The sequence below is a fragment of the Caretta caretta genome, chromosome 6 (genome assembly GCF_965140235.1).
Source record: "Caretta caretta isolate rCarCar2 chromosome 6, rCarCar1.hap1, whole genome shotgun sequence".
Lineage (NCBI taxonomy): Eukaryota > Metazoa > Chordata > Testudines > Cheloniidae > Caretta > Caretta caretta.
In genome coordinates this window covers 106,363,198-106,387,134 of record NC_134211.1, presented here as the reverse complement: position 1 = coordinate 106,387,134, position 23,937 = coordinate 106,363,198, and the positions used below count along the sequence as shown (strand labels likewise).

The following is a 23,937-nucleotide window of genomic DNA, read 5'->3' as shown; positions in this document are numbered from 1 at the left end:
GCACACAACCACTCCTTTTAATGTCGCCTTTGTAGTGCATTGCAGCTCCTTCACTTTCTGTGGCAGGGCTGATGCCAAGCCAGTTCCTAGGGGGTTGTGGTTTGGTGTGTGAGGAGGGTGCTGTTACTACCGTTTTCTGTTCCTCCACTACTCAGTCTTCAGCAACCCAGATTTTTTGAACCAAGCCCAGGTTCTACCATTGCAACAAACAGTGCAGGAGTTAAGGAGGGAGATCTTGCTAAAAAGCTCCCAGACCATTTTATTTCTCCTACACCCAATAATTTCCCTTTTTAATGCAGCTAAAGCAACAATGCTTGCACATTTTCACGCACTCAATATCTCAGAAACTGTCATTCCCCCCGCCCCAAGTGTGCATAGAAAAGAACCCTCTCCGATTGGTACTTAATACTGTAATTTTAAAGTCCTTCTGTTTGTGTAGGTGAAGGTTTATTTATAATGATACAGTTTTTAGGATGGGTTTGCATGAGTTTGTACATTTTGAAATAGATAAACCGGCTGGAGCCCTGTTATTGTCCCAATTACTGATATGAATAGTGGAGGTTTATAATGGGATTGATTCTGCTCTGTGAAAAGTAATTATTTGTCCATAAAACCAGGAGGCTGCAGAAATGAACTCGGATGGCAACAGCCTTTTGTTCAGCTCCCTCACGATGGAGAGGCAGGGAAATTGAAGAAAGTTCTCAGTTGCCACAGTGCATGATTAAATAGTTCTACATAACCATAGCTATACATTTACCTCTTGCATTGTGCTCTGAAAATTACCTTTGCTGGTTTTATTCTTTCAAGAAACACTGTCTGACTGGGCCACACTTTATAAGGCCCAACACAGAGACTCATGAGCCGACTAAGTTCAAATCGTGAACCAAAAACAATATTTACAATAGGATGCTGCACTACGGTATTTTAGAGAAAATACAATAGAATTTGGGGGAGGGAAGGGTTGGTTGTGGGGTTGTTTTTTTTTTGTGCCATGCCTTTCATACCTGAAGCATTTTATAGTACTTTATAAAGCAAATGAGTTAAATACTGGTGGTGTGATGCTTATATAGGCAAACAGTGCAGCTATTACGTTCTCAGCATACATTTCTTATTGTCTCTTTATATAGACCCCAATATCACTTACACACAGGGACTTATAGCAAATATATCAGACTGTGAAGCACACACATGTGTTGTTTCTTTGGGGGCATCCACAGCTGTATACAATCAATAGAACATTCTTTTGGAGTGCACTGTAGGTCAACAAGAACCTTGACACACAGCTGAATTTATGAGCACTCACATTGTAGTAAATATGCATCATTTAAATTTCTACAGGTGTTTAAAGATTTGCCCCACAATTATTTTTAAAAAGAATATATGTATGAAGAACAGAGATTGTGTGTAATCAGGATTTCCAGTTGGATGTTAAAACAGAGACAACTCACCATAGCACATATCTGAAAATAGTATAAAATCTGTAACAAAAGCACTTGATATTTAAACAGTTTTTAACCATATGATATTTTTATGGATGGGAGCCAGAGGTCCCTAAAATATCCCAAGTTTTGTTGGCTGTATGGGGCTTTCTAGAGTATTTTTAAACACCATTAAGAATCTATTTTTACCCTAAAAGGTATAAGGCTATATTTTTTTAAATGACAAAATCAGGAAAACACAAACACGACAATTCAGAAACACTGTTTGTCACAGGGAGAAGTGACTTTAAAAAACACAATTGTTTTCCCTCCCTTATAGTCTGAAAGAGACAAAATTAAATAGATAAAATCTGAAGAAAAACCAATGTAAGTGTATTCAGGAAAGAAAATGAGGCCTCACATACCGGATAGAACTGATTCCTTTCAATAAGTGGGAAAGCCCTACAGAGAGAAATAAAAGTGAGGAATGGTGAATTCTGTAACACTTGCCAGACCAATGAGCTTCATCAATTAATCACAGCAAAATAATCACCACCTACATTAAAGAATAATACATGAAAAGGACAGGGCATAGCTTTAACTTATTCAGAAAGGGCTGACTCCCTAATCCCTCTGAGTCTTGACATGTTAACTGGGTAGCGACTAATTAGATGTCAAAAATTCATAAGCACTCTTTAATATTGCATATATCTGCAGCAGACATTTCAATATGAGAGTTGTATACACAGAAGTCACTATAGCATTAAAACACAGCAGGGTGGGAGAAATAAAAGGAAAACAATAAAAACAATGGCCCTTAAAAACCCAAGAGAATGCCTCCTTTGGAAGTGTGTACTTTCTTATTCAAAAAAGGTATCACCTTAATAAGAATTATAGGCAAAGGGGTTTCACTGATCCATGCTGTGTGGACGAAAAGAGGGAGAAAAGACTGACTTATCAAAGGCACTGGCAGGTAAATAGTAATTTACTATGCATGCACAATGAACATTACACAGTGACTTGACACAGGGCGATAATGAAAGACATGCTATTGTGGCATCCATCGAGGGAATTTTTTCTTCATTCTTCCTTCCCCTGTCTCTCTTGAGCAAAGAAGCAGTGATGTCTCCTGGCAGCTGCCTCCTGTTTCAAGCCATTTCACATAATATAGGAAGAACCTGAAGTTTAGTGTATTAAGTAAGTGAGTTAGTTTGCTGGTTTGATGATATATACACTGTTTGTATGTGAACTTATATTTCATATGCAGGGGACAGTATTTTTATGAAACAAGCCTTTTCCTGTCTGAAAAATTATATGTATCTGATATATAACACAAGGCAGTGAGATTAAAAACAATGCATCACATAATACACTATTTTATGACTTGCATCCTTTAATTGTAGCTCTCCGGAATAAAAAGAGAGAAGTATGCTCTAGTTTATAATACAAAATTACCATTTTCTCTTTTGACTAACAATGTTTACTATATGGGGCTAGTACTCTGTAGAGACTCCTCTATTTTCCCCTTTATGAAGCTGCAAAGTTAAATCTTGTTTTTTGGAATTCTTCTAACAAGTTTCCCTTCAGCCAATTCTAGATTTTAACCCACAACATGGGAGGCTGGTACTTTCATTCTTGTACTGCTAGTGATGTTTAAATGTGACACTATTGCAATGTGGAAGTGTTTTAATTATTTTAAACGCATTAAGTCCCGGAATATGATGATATCTTGTAGGCAACCTCCTGTGGAGAAAAAATATTAGATTTACACTTCTCAGTAAAATAGCACCTACAAAGACGATGTGGCTGTCATTGTGCAGTTGCAGTGTATGTAATAATGATGTTTGCATGTATCTGCTGATTAATAACTTCATATGCAGACATCCCTCACTGTGATGTCAACTCATGGTCTGATGTATCACAAGAATAAGAATGAGAGGTGATTTAATGATCCCAGACCATATTAGACCCCATGGTCAATCTTTATCTGGTTATACAGGGCCATTGATTTGAAATTCACTACATTAATTCTGCTCCAGAAAAGCCTTTTATGATCAATATTGAAAATGTAATTAACGGCAATCATTTACCACTATTGCACATTGTACACTTCTTTTATCCACTTCTATATGTTTTATCACTTTTATGTTTTTCCCTCATTTTCCTCCATCCTGGGTGTCCAATAAGAATTTTGAGGGGCAAGCTTTATAGCTTTACAAAAGGCTCACTATCAAAATATTAAATTGTAACAATCTGTTAGTGATTCCAATCAGATCCTGTTTTGTTTTGTTTTTCCATTTTTAAAAGTTTTACCTTGTCTTTTTCTCCCTCCTGGTGTGTTTATGACTGCTTTACAGTAATGCCAATGTTACTGTGATATTACTGCAGTCTACTTCACAATGGGATTTACTTTGCCAGCTAGATAGAGAGAGCACAAACTCATTAGAAATTGTCTGCCTTTACTAGGATGCAAAAGTGGAATCTGAAAATTTGACATGATCAACTAGCCCTTATAAAAATTATTCTAAGGGCCTCAAAAATGTACCCCTAATGTACAGGATTTTTTGTTCACACGGACCCTTTTTTGCACATTTAGTACTAGAATGTGTGTACACATTTAGGTGTTTTTCACATGCAAAATAACCAGTTTGTATACAAATACCACTGCAACTGTTAGTACTCCAGGTTTTACAGGCTCTTTACAAATTTGGCCTTACTGAGTTTGTAACTTTGATCACAACTAGCACCATTCCCACATCACAGAACACTTCATAGATTATGCTTAATAGCCAGCTGTGCTTTAACAAAAAAGCCCCATTGAAAGACCCGTATACTCGGAAGACTAGGTGTGAAATACTGGCTACATTGATGTCAATGGGAAAACTTCCATGGACTTCAATAGAGGCAGGATTTCAGCTGAGGTTGTATAACCTTTGTTCATGTTGATGAGCACATACTCACAAAAGTAGTCCTATTGACCTCAACAAGGACCATGTGTACAAGCATGATCAACTCCAAGTGGGCATTTATATAATCTGAAATACTTATGAATACTTCCATTGTCTTAACAAATAAATTTTCAAATAACTCTACAGGATGGCACTGAATCCAGAACAAATTTGCATAACCGTCATGGATATAAATACGGGGTCTGACAAAGGTTTTGGCCACCAAATAGTGCACTGCAGATCTAATGTAATCGCTAAGACCTGTGCTCAGTGCCCTTTGTATAGGGTGACCAATCAGCAAGTGTGAAAAATCAGGACAAGGGGTGGGGGGGGCGGTAATAGGAACCTATACAAGAAAAAGACCCCAAAACAGGACTGTCCCTATAAAATCGGGACATCTGGTCATCCTACCTTTGTACAGATGCCCCCCTGACTTACGAAATCGTTCCATTCCAGAAAGCCTTGCGTAACTCGAATTTTGCTTAAGTTGGGAATGTATACCCATATATTATGCAAAAATTTCCGCAACTCAAAAATCCTATTTCTGGCTTATGGAACTTTTTTCATAAGTGTGAATTTGTGTAAGTTGGGTCTTGCATAACCCAGGGAGCATCTGTATATCTGCTCACCTAGAAGGGGCGCACTGGGGACGAATTATGATGCAGAATGGGCAGAAAGTAATTAACTGAAACCCTAAGCAGGGGCAGCTTAATTTTCCCTTTACACATTGGCTGGGCATCACCTCTTCTGGACAGTGCAGTGAGCCAAAGCTTTGATACCTCTTTGCCCCCCTGTTCACATGGGAGAATATCAGGCGCACAGATCTTTTCTCCCCTACATGGCTGGACCTGTGATATCAGAACCCCTACTGCAGCTGGGCGGGGAGTCAGAGATGTAGGTGGTGTTGATGCTTGCTTCCCAACATAGCTATGTCAGGGTCTGTCAGAATCTGACTCTAAATTCCGCAATATCAGTTGACTTGCCATGAAAATAGTTTTCAGAGATTTGATTGAGAAGAAAACAGATTCTGTGTGAACAAAGTCTGAGCCTTGCTACAGCCACACTATTATGCTACACAGAGGTAACGTGTGATGAGCAACTTTAGAAGGGGAGTTTGACTATGAAATCCAAAATGTCCTGAGCCTGCAAAATGAGTCTGGGTGAAGTGAAAGTCAGGTTTAGCCAGGCATGGGGGAAAAACAGATCATTGGGAAGAATGAATAATGGCCACAGCTTGATCAGGCAGTCACACTAGGCAAAGGAAGTCCAAGGAGAGTCCATTGGGAATGGAAGCATGCACTGAAGAAAAAAAATGTATTTGTAATGATCAAACTCAACCAAAGCCAGAAGAAGAGTATCTCCTGGCATTGTGTTCTTTTCTTGATCAGATATGACTTCTTAGTACCTATGAAAATGCCTCCTCCTTGCTCATACGGATGGAGCTTCCAAAGATGGGAGAAAGTCTCTCACATAACACATTTCATGAACATACGGAGTAAGTTATCAGAAATGAACACTGGAACAAGAAAGAACCAGCCAGTTCCTAAAGAATAGCAAGGTAGCAGGTGGAATACAGATGCAAGAGATTCAGGGCCATTTTCCTGCCTCTCGAATTTTTAACAGAATGTCCTCCGAAGCTGAGAGACAGAATCAACCGTGCAACAAAAAGTTTTGTACCTAAAGTTATAGAGAAAATCCAGAGGAACAAATGGAAATGGACAGAACACAGTACGAAAAGGACAAATAACAGATGGACAAACATAATGGAAAAGCAAATGCCAAATACTAGAAGGAACAACAGAGTTTGGTAACATACTGGCAGAGAGGCAAAATAGTCGGATTCAGAGGACCAGCTCAAATGTAGAAAGGCCCTAAGCAAAGGCAAGTCGCTAAAATTGCAATGAGGAATGATAGAAACTGCTGCTTATTTTAAGAAAGTATATAGAAGGAAATATTTTTATTGACTATAGTGATTTTTTTAAAATAATAAATGTTTCCCTAACATGGACTGTCTTTCAAGGCAGTTTAAACAGCTGTGATCTGTGTAATAAAGCTGTGTGAGGACATTCTGACTGTAAACCAAGGATTAAATTAAGATGGCCAGGTTGAATTTTAATCACGTAGCTCATCTAAATGCCAATAATGACCACAGCAACAATGTGTTAATCAACTATGGTCCACTGGACCTTACCCCAGGAATAGCTCATAGGCTAAGTAGGCAGTTATTTATATGAGCCAATATTCTGCTAAACATCCACCTCTGAGGCTCATCCTGAAATTAAAATGCTGTTCATATGCATTTACAAGAGATGTTAACTGTAAGTTGCTCTCACTCAAAAACGAATTCAGTGCTCTGATTAGCTGTGCTCCAAATGGCCAATACAGTCATAAGAGTTAAACACAGTGTTCTGTGTAATAAATTATTGGTCAACCTCATTGCAGCAAGACGAAGAATTAGCAGTGCAGAAGTGTTATAAAAGTCTGGTTTTATGGCAACAACACTGACCAAGATAGAGACTGTGTTAATGGATTTCATTCCTTTTGCACTCAGCATTGAGGTCCAATATGTTTCTGATGTGGTCAGAAGCAAAAGAAATAGCCACTGCTATGTTTATTTAACCAAAGCTCTTCAGCTCTCCTGGTGTTTACATTTTTAACACGTTCTGTCATAGGGCTCTCAGTTAAACAAACAGCAACATGAAAAACAGGACCTCATTTTTTTCCCTTCTTGTTTTCAAAGATTTCTGAATGTCGTCAAGGATGGGAACTACACACACCAAGCAAGTAATATACAGTACCTAGGAGATCATTTTATATTTGTTTAAAAATGTGGTAGATTTCTTGCTGTCCCTGTCAACAACTGTGAGAAGGTAATTTGCTAGCTCAGTGACTCATCATTCGTTCAGTTCACATGGAGCTGACAAAGGTCAACTGTGTAAAAAAATATTTGGTTTCAATACTTAATTCAAGAAGGTGCAATATTTCTATGTTTCTTTGATTGATTTAATGTAAATTCACCTAATTGCAGAACTATAAACTGAATAGTTATAGATGCTCCTGTCAGTCACTTTAAATTAAGCTGGGAAATCACTAAATTGGTTTCATGAATGAGTCTGACCCATGTTGTCTATATACAGTATAAACACAACTTTGGACGAGTGATTCTGCAGTTACAGGTCTCATGTTTCCATTCGGATTCTGCTGGTAGGGGTCAGAAGATGCTCTTTCTGACTAATTCAGCACAGTTTCAGGCCTCAGCTGTGCTGACAGGGGTCACTGGTTTTGGTCAGGTTGCCATGGGGAAGGGATAAGGGAAAACTGGACTTTATGCGTCCTTCCATTTCACTACACAGCTTGCTGCTTAACACAGGGCAGTTTGACAGGAAGTGGCTGTGAGGAAGCCCACACTTGTTCCAGTTCATCTATCACAAGAAGAGTTATTCTGGAGTGAATGAATGCAACCTAAGGGATGCAGAAATTTTAAAAGATCAAAATCTGAGCACGCATGTGCTCACAGATGGTAAGCTTCCATGTAAAACACACAGCAGAGCAAGAGGAACATTGCATTTGGCTGGTTTTTTGTTGTGGTTTATTTTCCCCATTCTCTTTGCCAGCTTTCACTATTCCTTCAGATAGCCAAACATGCAGAGGCAAATGTTTCACCATGCAAACAATTATGCATGCAAATGTCAGGACTAGCAGTGATTATTTTGTTCCTGATTTTCCAGTACCTTGCATCTTGTGCAATCAATTACACCTGTGCAAAGTGAGTGTAAAATGCTACCAGCTCAGAGTGCTAGCACTTTACACCCGCTTTGCACTCCTTTTGCGTAGGTGTAAGTGGCCACACCAGGTGCAGAACAGCAAAGATTACCCACATTCTGTAATGAAAATGAGGTATAGATCATATATGTAAGCGGGGGAATGGTTCCAATATTGTGGGGAACTTTCCTGTCTTCTGCACTACCCCAGTGAAATGGGCTAGTGGAAGGATCTGAGTCCACAATCCCACTTCCTTTACCCAGAGGCCTCCCTGCCCTCGAGGACTCCCCTTCCACTCTCCTGTCTGGCAGAGTCCTTGTAACCGCAACAAGGCTGGGCCCAGGATTCCAGGAGGGGCTCGACCCCCAGCCTTGCTGTGGTCACCTAGGACAGGGGCTAGGGTGTCCCCACTCCGGGATACTCTCTCTGCACTGGACACTTCGCTGACCCACTGATCATTACATACAATTTAAAGCAAATGCAATTTATTTAATCAGCAATTAATTTAAAAAAGAATAAGGAAAAATGGGAAAGGTTAAAGGAAAACACATCACCCCGCTCTGTGGCAGGGAGCATCACAAAGGGTGTCTCTGGAATGTCAGGGCAGTTCACAGTCTGTCCCTTGTAGGTCCCAGGCCTTCTTCTCAGGCCCTGGCTGCGCTGCAGGGATGCTGTGGGTTGGACACTTGCTCTGGTGGTGGCCACACCCCTCTGGGCTTTGGGTAGTGGGACCTTTCTGCCCAGTGTCAGCTCCCCGTCAGGTTGAGATCCCCCTCCCAGTCTGGCCTGCAAGGACCCTTGGCAGGGGGTGTCTTTCTGCACTGTGCCCTTTGCCCAGGATCTTGGCTGGCCCCAGTTGCTCACCGCACCCAGCTCCAGACGGCTCCAGCTCCAGCCCCAGCTCCACTGTTGTAGCTCTGGCTCCACTCTGCCTCAGCACTGATGCTGCTGCTCTGCCTCCAGCCCCCTGGGCTGCTTCTCTGGCCCCTCTGGCTCTGTGGCTGCAGCCCTGCTCCCAGCACAGGATCTGTTCTCTCCTTAGCTCAGCCCCACTCTGTCTGTCTGACCCAGGGCGATTCCAGCTCACACAGAGGATGAGACATTTCTGACACCCTCACTCCATCATTAGCCTGCCCGCCCTTTCAATCAGGCTGACCTGGAGCACTGGCCTCTCCCCATTGCCCCTGGGGACTGTCACTCTCAGGGTCCTGGGTTCCCATCGACCCTTCCCCTTCCTTTTCGTACTGGGACCTAGCCAACCTAAAACTCACTGAGTTTTAGTAAGGGGCCAACAGTCCCCTTACATATAGGTGTATGCATGCTAGTGCATAGATAAAGGACTAGATTCTCCTGTAGTATAAATTTCTATTCACACCAGCGTTTCCACACTTTTGAAAGGAGAGTCCTCTGCTCATAAAAATGAAAGCAGTTGTACTTCTTACAGCCCTGCCATGTGTTGTGAAAGGCATGCCTGTCTTAATGGATACATCTTCTGCACTGTTCTCCCCACCTGCACTAGTTCTTTGCACTGTGCTCCACACTTTGGGAAAAGCTTCTAGGATCTAGCTTCAAGTATTTTCTCTCTCCTTGGATCTGTCAGAGGACTATGTTCCCAGTTGTGTCTAAAAACGCCTGGATGCTATGGAGATGACAGCTTTATAAATGCAGAATAAATAAATAAATAAATACCACAAGAACAAATCACCACCACTTTAGCTAGATTAGGCTTGAATTTGTGCTTCTTGTGGAATTATAGTGCTAAAGTGCTATGCTGGGCAGGGAGCCACATTTGCTGAAACTAGTCTGCCTTGACTTATGTTCCTTCATGGTCAGGAATCCCCCTTAGGTCAGGTGATTAGTTTCAACATGATTTGGGCAAACACAGCAGACAGGCCAAACCACATTTAAAATGAATTTGGAAACCATGTTGTAGTTTAGGTGTAGGGGTATGTCTACACTACGGAATAAGGTCGAATTTATAGAAGTCGGTTTTTTAGAAATCGGTTTTATATATTCGAGTGTGTGTGTCCCCACAGAAAATGCTCTAAGTGCATTAAGTGCATTAACTCGGCGGAGCGCTTCCACAGTACCGAGGCTAGAGTCGACTTCCGGAGCGTTGCACTCTGGATAGCTATCCCACAGTTCCCGCAGTCTCCGCTGCCCATTGGAATTCTGGGTTGAGATCCCAATGCCTGATGGGGCTAAAACATTGTCGCAGGTGGTTCTGGGTACATATCGTCAGGCCCCCGTTCCCTCCCTCCCTCCGTGAAAGCAAGGGCAGACAATCGTTTCGCGCCTTTTTTCCTGAGTTACCTGTGCAGACGCCATACCACGGCAAGCACGGAGCCCGCTCAGGTAACCGTCACCCTATGTCTCCTGGGTGCTGGCAGACGCGGTACGGCATTGCTACACAGTAGCAGCAACCCCTTGCCTTGTGGTAGCAGACGGTACAGTACGACTGGTAGCCGTGATCGTCATGTCCGAGGTGCTCCTGGCCACGTCGGCTGGGAGCGCCTGGGCAGACATGGGCGCAGGGACTAAATTTGGAGTGACTTGACCAGGTCATTCTCTTTAGTCCTGCAGTCAGTCCTATTGAACCGTCTTATGGTGAGCGGGCAGGCGATACGGACTGCTAGCAGTCGTACTGTACCATCTTCTGCCGAGCAGCCATGAGATGTGGATGGCATGCAGTCCTTCTGCACCGTCTGCTGCCAGACAAAGATGTAAAAGATAGATGGAGTGGGTCAAAACAAGAAATAGACCAGATTTGTTTTGTACTCATTTGCTTCCCCCCCTCCCCTGTCTAGGGGACTCATTCTTCTAGGTCACACTGCAGTCATTCACAGAGAAGGTGCAGCGAGGTAAATCTAGCCATGTATCAATCAGAGGCCAGGCTAACCTTCTTGTTCCAATAAGAACGATAACTTAGGTGCACCATTTCTTATTGGAACCCTCCGTGAAGTCCTGCCTGAAATACTCCTTGATGTAAAGACACCCCCTTTGTTGATTTTAGCTCCCTGAAGCCAACCCTGTAAGCCGTGTCCTCAGTCGCCCCTCCCAGCGTCAGAGCAACGGCAAACAATCGGGCATCTGAGAGTGCTGTCCAGAGCAGTCACAATGGAGCACTCTGATGGGGTTAAAACATTGTCGCGGGTGGTTCTGGGTACGTATCGTCAGGCCCCCGTTCCCTCCCTCCCTCAGTGAAAGCAAGTGCAGACAATCATTTCACGCCTTTTTTCCTGAGTAACCTGTGCAGACGCCATACCACGGCAAGCATGGAGCCCGCTCAGGTAACCATCACCCTATGTCTCCTGGGTGCTGGCAGACGCGGTACGGCTTTGCTACACAGAAGCAGCAACCCATTGCCTTCTGGCAGCAGACGGTGCAATACGACTGGTAGTCATCCTCGTCGTGTCCGAGGTGCTTCTGGCCACGTTGGCTGGGAGCGCCTGGGCAGACATGGGCGCAGGGACTAAATTTGGAGTGACTTGACCAGGTCATTCTCTTTAGTCCTGCAGTCAGTCCTATTGAACCATCTTATGGTGAGCGGACAGGCAATACGGACTGCTAGCAGTCGTACTGTACCATCTTCTGCCAGGCAGGCAAGAGATGAGGATTGCTAGTAGTCGTATTGTACCATCTTCTGCCAGGCAGGCAAGAGATGAGGATGGCTAGCAGTCGTACTGTACCATCTTCTGCCGAGCAGCCATGAGATGTGGATGGCATGCAGTCCTTCTGCACCGTCTGCTGCCAGCCAAAGATGTAAAAGATAGATGGAGTGGGTCAAAACAAGAAATAGACCAGATTTGTTTTGTACTCATTTGCTTCCCCCCCTCCCCTGTCTAGGGGACTCATTCCTCTAGGTCACACTGCAGTCACTCACAGAGAAGGTGCAGCGAGGTAAATCTAGCCATGTATCAATCAGAGGCCAGGCTAACCTCCTTGTTCCAATAAGAACAATAACTTAGGTGCACCATTTCTTATTGGAACCCTCCGTGAAGTCCTGCCTGAAATACTCCTTGATGTAAAGACACCCCCTTTGTTGATTTTAGCTCCCTGAAGCCAACCCTGTAAGCCGTGTCGTCAGTCGCCCCTCCCTCCGTCAGAGCAACGGCAGACAATCGTTCCGCGCCTTTTTTCTGTGCGGACGCCATACCAAGGCAAGCATGGAGGCCGCTCAGCTCACTTTGGCAATTAGGAGCACATTAAACACCACACGCATTATCCAGCAGTATATGCAGCACCAGAACCTGGCAAAGCGATACCGGGCGAGGAGGCGACGTCAGCACGGTCACGTGACTGATCAGGACATGGACACAGATTTCTCTGAAAGCATGGGCCCTGCCAATGCATGCATCATGGTGCTAATGGGGCAGGTTCATGCTGTGGAACGCCGATTCTGGGCTCGGGAAACAAGCACAGACTGGTGGGACCGCATAGTGTTGCAGGTCTGGGACGATTCCCAGTGGCTGCGAAACTTTCGCATGCGTAAGGGCACTTTCATGGAACTTTGTGACTTGCTTTCCCCTGCCCAGAGGCGCATGAATACCAAGATGAGAGCAGCCCTCACAGTTGAGAAGCGAGTGGTGATAGCCCCGTGGAAGCTTCCAACGCCAGACAGCTACCGGTCAGTTGGGAATCAATTTGGAGTGGGCAAATCTACTGTGGGGGCTGCTGTGATGCAAGTAGCTCACACAATCAAAGATCTGCTGATATCAAGGGTAGTGACCCTGGGAAATGTGCAGGTCATAGTGGATGGCTTTGCTGCAATGGGATTCCCTAACTGTGGTGGGGCTATAGACGGAACCCATATCCCTATCTTGGCACCGGAGCACCAAGCCGCCGAGTACATAAACCGCAAGGGGTACTTTTCGATAGTGCTGCAAGCTCTGGTGGATCACAAGGGACGTTTCACCAACATCAACGTGGGATGGCCGGGAAAGGTGCATGATGCTCGCATCTTCAGGAACTCTGGTCTGTTTCAAAAGCTGCAGGAAGGGACTTTATTCCCAGACCAGAAAATAACTGTTGGGGACGTTGAAATGCCTATATGTATCCTTGGGGACCCAGCCTACCCCTTAATGCCATGGCTCATGAAGCCGTACACAGGCAACCTGGACAGTAGTCAGGAGCTGTTCAACTACAGGCTGAGCAAGTGCAGAATGGTGGTAGAATGTGCATTTGGACGTTTAAAGGCGCGCTGGCGCAGTTTACTGACTCGCTTAGACCTCAGCGAAACCAATATTCCCACTGTTATTACTGCTTGCTGTGTGCTCCACAATATCTGTGAGAGTAAGGGGGAGACGTTTATGGCAGGGTGGGAGGTTGAGGCAAATCGCCTGGCTGCTGGTTACGCGCAGCCAGACACCAGGGCGGTTAGAAGAGCACAGGAGGGCGCGGTACGCATCAGAGAAGCTTTGAAAACCAGTTTCATGACTGGCCAGGCTACGGTGTGAAAGTTCTGTTTGTTTCTCCTTGATGAAACCCCCGCTCTTGGTTCACTCTACTTCCCTGTAAGCTAACCACCCGCCCCTCCTCCCTTCAATCACCGCTTGCAGAGGCAATAAAGTCATTGTTGCTTCACATTCATGCATTCTTTATTCATTCATCACACAAATAGGGGGATGACTACCAAGGTAGCCCAGGAGGGGTGGTGGAGGAGGGAAGGAAAATGCCACACAGCACTTTAAGCACAGCACTTTAAAAGTTTACAACTTTAAAATTTATTGAATGACAGCCTTCTTTTTTTGGGGAAATCCTCTGTGGTGGAGTGGCTGGTTGGCCGGAGGCCCCCCCACCGCGTTCTTCGGCGTCTGGGTGTGGAGGCTATGGAACTTGGGGAGGAGGGCGGTTGGTTACAGAGGGGCTGCAGTGGCAGTCTGTGCTCCAGCTGCCTTTGCTGCAGCTCAGCCATACACTGGAGCCCTGGTTTGGTTTGCTGGTTTGGTCCTGCAGCAGCCTCAGCATTGAATCCTGCCTCCTCTCATCACGCTGCCGCCACATTTGAGCTTCAGCCCTGTCTTCAGCCCGCCACTTACTCTCTTCAGCCCGCCACTTACTCTCTTCAGCCCGCCACCTCTCCTCCCGGTAATTTTGTGCTTTCCTGCACTCTGACATTATTTGCCTCCACGCATTCGTCTGTGCTCTGTCAGTGTGGGAGGACAGCATGAGCTCGGAGAACATTTCATCGCAAGTGCGTTTTTTTTTCTTTCTAAGCTTCACTAGCCTCTGGGAAGGAGAAGATCCTGTGATCATTGAAACACATGCAGCTGGTGGAGAAAAAAAAAGGGACAGCGGTATTTAAAAAGACACATTTTATAAAACAGTGGCTACACTCTTTCAGGGTAAACCTTGGTGTTAACATTACATACATAGCACATGTGCTTTCGTTACAAGGTCGCATTTTGCCTCCTCCCACCGCGTGACTACCCCCTCAACCTTCCCCCCTCCCTGTGGCTAACAGTGGGAAACATTTCTGTTTAGCCACAGGCAAACAGCCCAGCAGGAATGGGCTCCTCTGAGTGTCCCCTGAAGAAAAGCACTCTATTTCAACCAGGTGACCATGAATTATATCTCACTCTCCTGAGGATAACACAGAGAGATAAAGAACGGATGTTGTTTGAATGCCAGCAAACATACACTGCAATGCTTTGTTCTACAATGATTCCCGAGTACGTGTTACTGGCCTGGAGTGGTAAAGTGTCCTACCATGAAGGACGCAATAAGGCTGCCCTCCCCAGAAACCTTTTGCAAAGGCTTTAGGACTACATCTAGGAGAACCGCAAATGCCAGGGCAAAGTAATCCTTTCACATGCTTGCTTTTAAACCATGTATAGTATTTTAAAAGGTACACTCACCAGAGGTCCCTTCTCCGCCTGCTGGGTCCAGGAGGCAGCCTTGGGTGGGTTCGGGGGGTACTGGCTCCAGGTCTAGGGTGAGAAACAGTTCCTGGCTGTCGGGAAAACCGGTTTCTCCGCTTGTTTGCTGTGAGCTATCTACAACCTCCTCCTCATCATCATCTTCTTCGTCCCCAAAACCTGCTTCCGTATTGCCTCCATCTCCATTGAAGGAGTCAAACAACACGGCTGGGGTAGTGGTGGCTGAACCCCCTAAAATGGCATGCAGCTCATCATAGAAGCGGCATGTTTGGGGCTCTGACCCAGAGCGGCTGTTCGCCTCTCTGGTTTTCTGGTAGGCTTGCCTCAGCTCCTTCAGTTTCACGCGGCACTGCTTTGGGTCCCTGTTATGGCCTCTGTCCTTCATGCCCTGGGAGATTTTGACAAAGGTTTTGGCATTTCGAAAACTGGAATGGAGTTCTGATAGCACGGATTCCTCTCCCCAAACAGCGATCAGATCCCGTACCTCCCGTTCGGTCCATGCTGGAGCTCTTTTGCGATTCTGGGACTCCATCATGGTCACCTGTGCTGATGAGCTCTGCATGGTCACCTGCAGCTTGCCACGCTGGCCAAACAGGAAATGAGATTCAAAAGTTCGTGGTTCTTTTCCTGTCTACCTGGCCAGTGCATCTGAGTTGAGAGTGCTGTCCAGAGCGGTCATAATGGAGCACTCTGGGATAGCTCCCAGAGGCCAATACCATCGAATTGTGTCCACAGTACCCCAAATTCGAGCCGGCAACGTCGATTTAAGCGCTAATCCACTTGTCAGGGGTGGAGTAAGGAAATCGATTTTAAGAGCCCTTTAAGTCGAAATAAAGGGCTTCATTGTGTGGACGGGTGCAGGTTTACATCGATTTAACGCTGCTAAATTCGACCTAAAGTCCTAGTGTAGACCAGGGCTAGGACTGAGTTTTCTGAGTAGGGGCTCTCAACTGACTGAATGGCAAAGGTATTATTACATTATGCCTCTCTAGAATACTGGAGTGATGTCAGTATGACATCGAAAGCAGTTGCCATTCCAGTTATCACACTGTATCGCTCTCCCCTGTATTTTCTTATTAGGAAACAAACTGCAGTATCTCAGAAGCTTTGAATTGCAAACCAGTGGGACTAGAACAAACCGACTCTTGTCATCATTCCTACATTTTACCTACAGCCCCCTGTGAATATCCCCAACTGGCAGACTCAACACTGAGCAGCTGATAGCATTCCTTGCACGTGTACCTTGTTCTTGAGTCTTACAGTGCTACAGCGAAGCTCTATGATACAACCGCATTTGCTCCAACCCCTCAGACAGAGACAAACACCTACAAGATCTCTATCAAGCATTCTTACAATTACAATACCCACCTGCTGAAGTGAAGAAACAGATTGACAGAGCCAGAAGAGTACCCAGAAGTCACCTACTATAGGACAGGCCCAACAAAGAAAATAACAGAATGCAACTAGCCATCACCTTCAGCCCCCAACTAAAACCTCTCCAACGCACCATCAAGGATCTACAACCTATCCTGAAGGACGACCCATTACTCTCACAGATCTTGGGAGACAGGCCAGTCCTTTCTTGCAGACAGCCCCCCAACCTGAAGCAAATACTCACTAGCAACCACACACCACACAACAGAACCACTAACCCAGGAACCTATCCTTGCAACAAAGCCTGTTGCCAACTCTGTCCACATATCTATTCAGGGGACACCATCATAGGGCCAATCACATCAGCCACACTATCAGAGGCTCGTTCACCTGCACATCTACCAATATGATATATGCCATCATGTGCCAGCAATGCCCCTCTGCCATGTACATTGGCCAAACTGGACAGTCTCTACGTAAAAGAATAAATGGACACAAATCAGACGTCAAGAATTATAACATTCAAAAACCAGTCAGAGAACATTTCAATCTCTTTGGTCACTCGATTGCAGACCTAAAAGTGGCATTTCTTCAACAAAAAGACTTCAAAAACAGACTCCAACGAGAGACTGCGGAATTGGAATTTAATTTGCAAACTGGATACAATTAACTTAGGCTTGAAAAAAGACTGGGAATGGATGGGTCATTACACAAAGTAAAACTATTCCCCCACACACACTGTTCCTCAGACGTTCTTGTCAACTGCTGAAAATGGCCCACCTTGATTATCACTAGAAAAGGTAAAAACTGTCTTGAATTACATTGAAACCTCTGTGCCTATCTGAAAAGTGTATGTTCCCAAGGATGAACTCCCAGAGAGTTTGGAAGACTGTATGGTTCATTGCCCTCCCTTGCAAACAGTTTCAGCACGGGGGGCGGGGGGGGGGGGAAAGCAGGGAAGAACTCTCTTTTCAACTTTTAGTTTTAGATTGATAGGGTTCTAGCGATTTAAACCCAAAGCTGGAAACTCATAAAACCTGAGTAATTGGGTTGTATGGAGTTGAGGGTTTGAAAAGTGAAATCTAGCCCCAACTCTGGGCCAAGGTACACTTGCAGCCCCTCTAGGCTGATGTAGTGGCAAAAGCCTCCCTGTGCTACTTTTTCATGTTGGTAAGTAACCATAGAAACTTCAACCCATCCCCTGCCACCCACTCCTGTCCTAAATGGTCTTCCATTCATTCTCTGATGGTATCCTGATCTATTGGTGTGTCCCAACATGGGGCTTACGTATTGCATAGAACCCTGCATAGGCCTGCCTGCATCATAAGTTTCACTTGCAGCATTTTCCCTTACAAAGCATGAAATTTATAAAATGAACCTTCCCACACAGATTTGAATGCATAGACAGGTATCAGGGAGAGTAAATGCATAGAGCAAAGAATTATATTTTTAACTCAACATGAGAAGCATAGCTTGCTCTGCACATATTTATTATGATTATTCTGTAAGAATTCATTACTACCATCTTATTGATTAAATTAGCTTTTTTTCTCCCAGTCCAAGATAGCATGTAAATCTTTGTTTGTAAAGCAGACAATTAAGGTGGAGTTTATTTCCTAGCACTAATGTATGTTCTCCCTTAGAACCGCTGCAAATTGTATGGACCTCTAGCCTGTCATTTTCTTCTTTTTGGTTCATTGTATTTTGCAACAAAGAAAACTGTACCCAACTGTGCACAGAAAAAGAAAAATCCTTTTCCAGACAAAAGAAGCAAGGTTCTTTTGTTATAAAAAATAGCACAACTTCAGAAAAGATGTTTCCTAATAAAGATCACTCAGGTATTTGACTGTTTTAGCATGGAAAGTGTTAAGCCCAGCTGAGAATGCCAGACATACCTGTATTCATTCCTTGTTGAATAAAGTGACAAATTCCCATTCTTGGTCACTGGAGCACAAAATTAGCCTTGTGCTTCAGTGAAAGGTCAACATGGGAAGAAATAAACAAGAGGTTAGAGGTTGTGACCTGTGTATGGAACAGTAGAAATGGCTGAATAAAAAAGTTAATTCTACTGTATAATTGTACTTTTCATACAGTCAAGTCCCACTTGGGAATGTAGGTTTCAGAGGAACAGCCGTGTTAGTCTGTATTCGCAAAAAGAAAAGGAGTACTTGTGGCACCTTAGAGACTAACCAATTTATTTGAGCATGAGCTTTCGTGAGCTACAGCTCACTTCATCAGATGTATACCGTGGAAACTGCAGCAGACTTTATATACACACAGAGAATATGAAACAATACCTCCTCCCACCCCACTGTCCTGCTGGTAATAGCTTATCTAAAGTGATCAACAGGTGGGCCATTTCCAGCACAAATCCTCTTAGAATAGAATGTAGAGCACTGGAAAACACAAGAATGAAATGCGCTTGTATTTATTTATACAGATTTTTTTTTCATAAAGGCCTAACCAGTTTTGCTTATTTTGAATACACCACAATATAAATATTTGCTTATGTGATCTAAGGTCTGGTGATTCGAGGGGGATGTAATCGCTTTAACTCTGAAGCTCTTTTCCCTTCCTTCTCTTCCTTCATTTAGTTTGTTCAAAAGCTGGTAAAGACCAAGTGGTCACTAACAGGAGCCAGTTGCCTGGAAGAACAGTGGTCTGAGATTGTTAAAAAGTATCTCAAAAGTGATTATAAAGAGTATGTTTGTTGTTTTGTTTTACTCATTTTCACCCCAATGTGCTAGGAGCTGTCCACACAAACAGGAAGGCACAGGCTTTGCCCCAAAGAGTTTGTACAGAGAGAAGCACAAGGAGTTATCTCTGTTCCTGCACTCAAATCAGATCAAGCCACAGCTGCAGGGCTAGGAATAGTGGCAGTGTCCACTTGCTTCTTCAGGCTTCAAAGGTGATTCTGTTGTGTTTGGAGGAGTCAGGTGGAGTCTTTATAATATGGTAGGGTTTTCAGAAGTGGTTTTGGTTATGATAGTTGGAGAAGGAATGGAGACCAGATAACGTGAAATAACTGAGTCTACTTAAGATGAATCCGCCATCACATTCTGGAAAGGGAGTTCAAGATGATTCAAAATGTGTTACAGAAAACAGCTTACTTCCATATATGTATGTGGTTGACAGAAGGAGCAGCTTGGAAGAACAGCTTTGCCAGTAGTAGTTGTCTTTTGAAAGAAGCAATATGAGCATCTAGGTGTTGAATTGAAGAACATATCCCTGGACAATACAGTACTGATTTGTACAGTACATGGCTTTATGAAAAGAAAACAGTTGAGAAGATAGGGGAGTTGTTGTTCAGTCTGCAGAGATGGGCAAGTGGTTTTCTGTCTGTGTAGTAACTAAACTGGTCAGGAATGTTTCAATTAAATATTTTTTTCATCAGAAAATGCTGGAAATTTTTGTCGGAAAGGGTCAGTTTCAATTAATTTCCTGTTTTGAAAAAAGTTTGAAATAAAAGATGTTGAAAATAGTTGAAATGGGACATTTCGACATTTTTTAAACAAAAATTCTGTTGTTTTTTTCAGTTTGAAAACAACTTTTCATTTTGAAATTTAAATTATATATAGTAAAAATAGTAAAAAAAAAGTTGAAATTGAAATGAAACATTTGGAAATTAGCAATGAAACATTTCGATTGACCTCAACAAGGAATTTTTATTTAATTTAATTTATTTATTTATTTATTTATTTATTTTTCACTTTATGAAAGCTTTGGTGATTTCAACCTTTTTGTCCTGGATAGGAAAAAAATTCAAAATATTGAAATTTTTTGTTGAACAGGAAAACTGTTTCCTGCCCATCTCTAGTGTTAATCATTTTATTTCCAAATGCATCTAATTAAAGGTAAATGCATCTTAAACTATAAACAGCAGTGCACATCTTTATTGAGCTGTGTGTATCTTTATAAAGCATCAGATCCATGTAGGTGGGCCTTAACCCAGCAAAACTGCAACTAAGTTTACTAAAACTGTGCAAACAGGCAACCTGCAAGTACTCTGTGTCTGTTGTTGCTTTAGTTTTAATTTTCATGTCTTTCCTCCTGGAAAGAGCTTCACTGATTTAGTCATGTTCTTTTATTCTGAAAGGGAAGTTTGCCTTCTGCTTGCTTTATTTTCTCTCCTAGGATTTGCTTGTGCTTTTGGCTTCATATGTTTCATATTAGTAGCAGAGTTGTATGTTATTTTGCCAATTGGCACTTCGCATTTCAGCACATTGAGGAGCTGTGAGGCCTCACCTGGAGAATACCCACCTGGATGAGTGAGTTATAGCCCATTAACAGCTATTTTTGCCCCTTCACTAGCATACCTGAAGGGAACAGAACCTGAGAACTTCTGGTTATTCAAACAATATGAGTCAAATTCATCTCTGCTTTAACTCTACTGACAGCCGTCAAGTTACACCACTAATGAGTTTGGCTCTCAGTATTCTGGATGGAAAGCTGGGTACCCTTCAAAACCTACTGAACACAGATGGTAGTATCATTAGGAAAAAGGCATCCTGCATTGGTATGGCAATAGGGGTATTAGTACCAGTGCTGTTACATGCAGATCATGACAGCATATGTTGGTCTATTAATATAAATACAAAATATTGATTCTGAAGCCATTAGAAACCAAAGTAACCCTGGTCTGATCCCAGTATCACAACATGAAAAGTATAGAGAAATACCAGTATAGAGAAAAACCACATGTGTGCCAAGAACAGGTTACAGAAGTTGAGATGATTCTTTGATGAAATTTAGGGTCAGGGTGCCCCTTTCCTTTTGGGGTGGAGGGCGTGTTTGATGAGTGCCCTGAGAGATGCATGGAATTAGTGTGGCACTAGAGAGGCTCGATGAAGGACATTGTTCAGGTGACTGACCACATTGTTGATGTCTTGATGTGGCTTTAGAATGATCTCATCTCCAGTAGCAGCAACATCTTTACAGGTGTCCTGCAACAGATAAAGCAAGAGGAGATACTGCTATAGTGCTGGTGGAGGATACTTCACATTGAATCTGACTATTAGTGACACATGGAGTTTATGAGACTGTATGATTGTTGCTGTGGAGGAGGTGAAGAAATTGCCCTTTGTCTCCATTTCCAGCCCTGTTCCTTGGTAGTGCATAACTTGGTTAATACAGGCCACCTTCAGTTGATTACAGAGTCAAGTTCTTCTCATGAACTTTTCCTGTTCATGATCTGTCAGCAGCTCCTGTTATAACTGACAATGCAGTATTCTTGATCTGCTTGTGATCTTTAACAGGAATAGAAGAACTCACTTGTGATTGACTCTGATGTTTCGTACTGGGAGAGATCCCAGAGGGTAGTTTTATTTTAACAACTTTTGAGGGGTATCACAGGGCTCCATCTCATCATCTCTTCTGTCCTATATGGATGAGAGTCTGCTAGGTGGTTAATAAAGAGACATAGGCCGTGATGACCTCTGTGTGCTGAGGATACCCACTTATATGTCTCCATCCAATCAGCCCTACCAGTGCAGTGGAATAGGTGACACCAAGTCTGCATGAATCTGGTTGACAGTGACTGGGTTGAGGGTAAATCCATTCATGGCTAAGGTATACAGATAGATTGGGGGAAGCAACGAGAAGAATTGGTGAGGTTTACATTGATGCTGCTGATTTAGGGAGTACAGTCTCCATTTGTAACTTGGGGATTTAGTTTACTGGTGATTACAACCTAGGATGATTCAGGATTCAAAATCTGATCAAGAGAGATTTCTTTTGTCTGAACTTAGTGAGATGAGACTGACTTGCCTTGTTCACCTTGAGACTAAACTACTGTAATGTTCTGTACGTCAGTTTCACCTTGAGATTATATGGAAACTGAAGCTAGTGCAGGGTGCAGCTGCTTCCTCATTCAGTGACATTTCTTGCCAAGAGCATATAATGCTAGCTGGGACCTTTCCAGGTGCAGCAAAGGTATTACAGCCTCAGTTCCGGGCACCTCCATGTCATTCTCATTACGTGTTAGCCTTGATCTAGAGAGAGGTTGATATTCAATGTCTTGACATTCAAAAGTGGAGGTGGGTGTCTTCCAATAGAATATGTGCATATGGGATTATGGTGATGATTCTGTTACATAAAAAGTTGTTACGAATGCATTAGTCATCAAGGGACCATGCAATAGCATAATCTGAGTTACTGTTCAGTTACCATCATGCCAAATCCTAAAGTCTTTTCTCAGGGAAGTATTCCTTTTGATTCTGTATTTGCCCGAATAAAGACTGAGTAAGGATTTGAATATTTTATCTCCCTATTTCTGTTGGTGTTACAATGGCATTAGCACACAATAAAGTATTCATATTGTAGAAGTTATGAGCCTTGCTCGGTGAGCTTCAGCACATCCTTTAGCCTACAGACTCCAAAGGGCGTTGTGGGTACTTAGCATCTCATAGATTAGAGTCCCAAGTAATTAACCTGGGTCTCTGTGGCAGACTTGAGAGAAATAGGAACTCCACCTATTGGGGACATAATTGCATCCAAAATCATCCCATTGTAAACCTTCAGTCTTATTTGTTGGAATGAGATGTTATTCCCACCAATTGGGTTTTCCCTCTGGAAGGCTCAAAATAGGATATTGTTAATGGTCAGATTCTGAAGTCCTTAGTCAGTTGTTACTCTGTCTTTAGTCTAATAGAACTGTGTCCTATTGTACAAAAACTGCAATCATCAAGTCGAATACTGATATATTGGAATAAGGTTGTGTTGCAAAAATAAAACCCCCTCTTTTGTCTTTCCATATTGAAGTGTTACTGAATTAATTAAGCATGGAAAGGAGTTGGGTGGGGGAGAATGCCTAAGTAATCTGATTACTGTGTTATATTTCATACAGTAGTTCCAGGGCAATTTGCCAATATGTTCTATTAGGTAGTCACACTGGGCTAACACTCTCAGGCCCCTTGTCTGTATGCTCATATGCTTCTTATTGCCTTAAAGACATCATCAATTTAATTTAAATTAACCCACAAACATAAATGAGTTAACTCAATTTTTTTAGTAAAGATAAAGAAAGAGAATTTAGTTTTACTGATCAATTAAAGATTTATTAAAGTTAATTTGAAAAAAAAGAGATGATATTTATTGCACAGCTGTGAACTGGTTGCTATTTTGTGTTATCTTGGTATAATCATGTTCCATGCTGAATTATGTTTAAATACTAAGAATGTTATTATATAGTTTTAATAGTTATTTACTGCAAATCTGGCTGGTTATAGTGAGGGGCAGAGGGCAAAATTGTAAAGCACCATAAAATAGATGCAAAAATAAATGAAATGTAAATTTCATTTTACCCATGTATTTTTAAATTAATTGTATGCTTTATTTACACGAACAAGTAAAACATATTAATTGTAGAAAACTGGAAGTGTTGATACACCAGTAACGACATTTAACAAAAATAAAGGTATTAATTATCAATTAGGAGAAATTGCAGCTAATAAGGCTGGGGGTGGGGCAGCAACTTACTGATCAGGACTAGCTGACACTTTTATAGTGTTGAGTAAATTACCAGTAATTTTTTTATATGTCTGCCTTGTATGAAATGAA

General features: G+C 42.9%; 1 long non-coding RNA gene across 1 annotated transcript in view; it reads left to right on the top strand.

Annotated features, from left to right (window-relative positions):
* LOC142072364 (uncharacterized) overlaps positions 1–23,937 on the top strand; it is a 141,647-nt gene that overhangs the window by 34,749 nt on the left and 82,961 nt on the right. The window lies entirely within an intron of this gene.